The following is a 5,211-nucleotide window of genomic DNA, read 5'->3' as shown; positions in this document are numbered from 1 at the left end:
AAAAAAAAACTGTTTTTGAATGGTTGTTTGAGTAATTTGAAAATTTAGAATCCTGAATGGGAGATGACCTTTTTCAGTATGTATGGTCCTTAGAACTCATCCAAAGGTGGAAAAAAAAAATCCAAGTTATAATTTATTCATAACAATTAATAACGTAGATGTGACCTAAATAGACCTTCCAGCTCTAGCTCTGCCCTTTGTGCGAGCATCTGGCCCACGCAGTAAAATGAATATTCACGTAGCACCAGTTGAAATAAACAGTTTTCTTTGTTGGGGTAGCAGGATTTAGATGAATTTTATCTGCTATTTAGGATTATGTTAACATTGCCATTGTTTTTTAAAGTTTTTAGATTTAAGCTTTTAAAAATAAAGCCCTAAATTTAAATTGTTAAAAATAAAACCTCTATAGTATTTTCTCTGCCTCCTTCAGTGATTTGGGGAAATCAGATGATATATAGATAAAAATACTTTATCAACTTGGGTGCATGTTATATAAATACTAGATGGTATTATTTAGGATTTAAAACATTTTTTTTAAATATAAAAAAAAAGTCCTTTTTTTTTCTGATACAGAGTTTTACTCTTGTTGCCCAGGCTGGAGTGCAGTGATGTGATCTCAGCTCACTCCAACCTCCTTCTGGATTCAAGTGATTCTCCAGCCTCAGCCTCCCAAGTAGCTGGGATTACAGGCATGCGCCACCACGCCACGCTAATTTTGTATTTTTAGTAGAGATGGGGTTTCTCCATGTTGGTCAGGCTGGTCTCGAACTCCCTACCTCAGGTGATCTGCCTGCCTCGGTGGGAGAAGGAAGAGGAACAGAAAAAATAACTATTGAATAGGCTTAGTACCTGGGTGACGAAATAATCTGTACAACAAACCTCCATGACACGAGTTTGCCTATATAATGAAACTGCATATGTACCCATGAACTTAAAAAAAAAAAGAGAGAGAATACAGTAGTCTCCTCTTATCTGTGGAGGACACATTCCAAGACCTCCAGTGGATGCCTGAAACTTTGGGTAATACCAAACCCAGCTAAGCACTTGAAGAAATTAACAACAGGCCAGGCTCATGCCTGTAATCCCAGCACTTTGGGAGGTGGAGTCGGGCAGATCACCAAAGGTTGGGAGTTTGAGACCAGCTTGACCAACATGGAGAAACCCTGTCTCTACTAAAAATACAAAAATTAGCCGGGTGTGGTGGCGCATGCCTGTAATCCCAGCTACTTGGGAGGCTGAGGCGGGAGAATTGCTTGAACCTGGAAGATGGAGGTTGCTGTGAGCTGAGATCGCGCCATTGCAGTCCAGCCTGGGCAACAAGAGCGAAATTCCATCTCAAAAAAAAAAAGAAAGAAATTAACAACAACAATAATGAAATAGAACAAGTATAACAAGTACTGTAATAGTTATGTGACTGTGATCTCTCTCTCCTCTCTCTCTTTCTCAAGATAACTTGTTATAATGTACTCACCCTTCTTCTTGTAATGGTGTGAGAATCTATGCCTGAATCTGTGTAACCATCCCTTACTTGCAGTAAATGGCTTGGGGTCAGTTTCATGGCATCCCTTGCTGAATTCTTGTATAGGCTCAGCGCTTTCTGGCGCAACACGTTGCTATCAATCGGAACACGTTTTCTGTTCATCTCTTCCACCCACAAATGCAGCACCTGTTCCATCCCAACTAAGCACCTTATCACGCACGGTGGCCGTCACTTTGGCAGTTGGAGGTGAGACAGCAAAACTAGCACGGATTTCCTTTTCCTTCTTCACAATTTCACGGATGGAAGATTCATTCTTCCCGTAGATCTTAGCAACCTCAGCATAGGATTTTTTTTCTTTCCTGATCAGGTCGAGAACTTTCACCTTTTCACTTAGAGGAAGCACTTTCCGGCTTCTCTTTGGCCTAGCCAAATTGCCAGCATCGATACTCTTGTGCTTTGGGGCCATGATGGTGGAAAATAAGGGTGATTTGAACACAAACACTGCGATACTTGCAGACAGTTGATCTAATAACCCAGTGGGCTCCCAAGTGACTAATGGCAGGGTGGCGTCTGTCGAAGTTCCCCCTCCTATCTGCAGTTTCAGTTACCCACGGTCAACCGCGGTCCAAAAATAGCTGAGTTCAGTGCAAGAAGATATTTTGAGAGAGAGACAGAGACAGACCACATTCATATAACTTTTCTTACAATATATTGTTAGAGATGTTAGAACAATTACATATAACCTATATATGTATGTATATAAAATATAGACACCCTATAGCCTTGCAACATAATCATAAAACCAAGAGAAAAAAAACCTAGGTTAAATGCTGACAACAAATACCTGAATCCTTCCTTTTCTCGTTTTGTTTCCACTGTGGACTTAACCACCAGTTTCTTGATTCTGTAGCACTGCATTTACTAAGCCTTTCCTCTTTTTCTGGTGAATCATAGCAACTTTTTAACCCCTTCAAGACCTGGTGTTTGTTTTACTTAAGGTAGACAACCCACTTGGGAAAGTTTTCATTAAAGAATAAAGGGTTGTTTTTTTTTGAAACGGTACCTTGCTCTGTTGCCAGGCTGGAGTACAGTGGCACAATCTCAGCTCACTGCAACCTCTGTCTCCCAGGTTCAAGCGGTTCTCCTGCCTCAGCCTTCTGAGTAGCTAGGATTACAGGCTTGTGCCACCACACCTAGCTAATTATTATTATTTTTTTTTTTTTTGTATTTTTAGTAGAGACTAGGTTTCGCCATGTTGGTCAGGCTGTTCTCGAACTCCTGACCTTGTGATTCACCCACCTCAGCTTCCCAAAGTGCTGGGATTACAGGCATGAGCCACCGCGCCAGCCTAAAGGAAATTTTTGAATAATAGATTAGAAGGAGGAAGGAAAGCCAATCAGAATGATGCTGTTCAAAAGTAAAATTAACCTACCATCTGGCCATGTGCAGTGGCTCACACCTATAATCCCAGCACTTTGGGAGGCTGAGGCAGGTGGATCATCTGAAGTCAGGAGTTCGAGACCAGCCTGACCAACATGAAAACCCCATCTTTACAAAAAATACAAAAATTGACTGGGCATGGTGGTGGGCGCCTGTAATCCCAGTAACTTGGAAGGCTGGGGCAGGAGAATCGCCTAAACCCGGGAGGTGCAGGTTGTGGCCGGTTGAGATCATGCCACTGCACTCCAGCCCAACCGGGGCAACTGAGCGAGAGTCTGTGTCAAAAAAAAAAGAATAAAAAATTCACTCGTCATCAGTGTGACAAGTACTTTTCATTGTTTTCCCAGCCGTGAGAAAGTGTTAATTAATCCATTCCCTTCCCCATAAACGTAGGGAGGGTGCTGACCAAGCTCCAGCTTGTACCTGGGGCTGTAGGTTGACTTCATTCATACCAGCAAGCTGTGTTTTTCAATCCCAGACAACTCTGACTGACCCGGGGATAATGGAAGAAAGCGAGAAGCACCAATGAGTATCAAGAAAAAAATCTGAACGCCTACAGTATTCTGGAAAGCCTGTGAGACCATCTGTGTCCTCCAGAGATGTGTGATCATGGCTCACATGCATTGAGCAGTCCTTTGGAGCCACACACTGGGTTCGCCAGCGTGGTGGCCCGTGCCTGTAGTCCCAGCTACTCGGAGGCTGAGGTGGGAGGATCGCTTGAACCCAGGAGTTCTGGGCTGTAGTAAGCTATGCCAATCGGGTGTCCACACTAAGTTCAGCATCAATATGGTGACCTCCCAGGAGTGGGGGCCCACCAGTTTGCTTAAGGAGGGGTGAACCGGCCCAGGCTGGAAACGGAGCAGGTCAAAACTCCCGTTCTGATCAGTAGTGGGATCGTGCCTGTGAATAGCCACTGCACTCCAGCCTGGGCAACATAGCGAGACCCTGTCTCTTAAAAAAAAAAAAAAAGCGGGGCGCAGTGGCTCATGCCTGTAATCCTAGCACTTTGGGAGGCCGAGATGGGTCGATCACCTGAGGTCAGGAGTTCAAGACCAGCCTGGCCATGATGGTGAAACCCCATCTTAATTAAAAAAAACAAAAAAAAGATTATCTCATTGCTTGCTGGCAAGTGCTCAGAGTGCCCCTCCACCCCTATGCTAAAGAGGCTCAGAAAGGTTCAGTACTCAGCCTGGGGTACACAGATGGCATAACCAGATTTTCATCTAAGCCTGCCGGGATCCAAAGCCTGAGTTTTTATCTACTGTAGTCTATTCACCAGCAATAGCCATCTGATTCAGGCAGATATGACGAATGAATCAAATACAATTTACACACAGGTAAATGTGTCAAGATGGTACAAGAAAGCTGGACACAAAGCAGAAAAATTTTCATGTAGAAAGTAGCATTTGCAATGAAAAGAAAAGGATGGGTGAATTTTTAAATTACTTATTTATTTATTTTGAGATGAAGTCACACTCTGTTGCCCAGGCTGGAGTGCAGTGGCGTGATCTTGGCTTGCAGCAAACTTCGCCTCCTGGGATCAAGCGATTCTCCTGCCTCAGCTCCCCAAGTAGCTGGGACCTCAGGTGTGCACTTGACTAATTTTTTTTTTTTTAGAGTTGGAGTCTCACTCTTGCCCGGGCTGGAGTGCAGTGGCTGGATCTCAGCTCACAGCAACCTCTGCCTCCCAGGCTCAAGAGATTCTCTTGCCTCACCCTCCTGAGCGGACTACGGGCATGCACCACCATGCTTGGCTAATTTTTGTATTTTTAGTAGAGATGGGGTTTCAACATGTTGGCCAGGCTGGTATCAAACCCCTGAGCTCAGGTCATCTGCCCATCTCACAAAGTGCTGGGATTACAGGTGTGAGCCACCGTGCTCAACCATGAATATGATTTTTAAAAGGGGGAATGCACTCTTAGTCCTACAGTACCTGTAATCAAAGATATCCTTCCAGGAAACAAACAAAAACCTGTACTGGCACACGCACATCCTTTTACTGTATATAGAAACGAGATCATATGCGCTGGGCTCAGTGGCTTGTGCCTACAATCCCAGCATTTTGGGAGGCTGAGGGGGGCAGATCACCTGAGGTTGGGAGTTCAAGACCAGCCTGACCAACATGGAGAAACCCCGTCTGTACTAAAAACACAAAATCAACCGGGCATGGTGATGCATGCCTGTAATCCCAGCTACTCGGGAGGCTGAGGCAGAAGAATCTCTTGAACCCAGGAGGCGGAGCTTGCGGTGAGCCGAGATCACTCCATTGCACTCCAGCCTGGGCAATGTTT

This window comes from Cebus imitator, unplaced genomic scaffold (genome assembly GCF_001604975.1).
Source record: "Cebus imitator isolate Cc_AM_T3 unplaced genomic scaffold, Cebus_imitator-1.0 Scaffold153, whole genome shotgun sequence".
NCBI lineage: Eukaryota > Metazoa > Chordata > Mammalia > Primates > Cebidae > Cebus > Cebus imitator.
Note: the sequence above shows the minus strand (reverse complement) of the source record.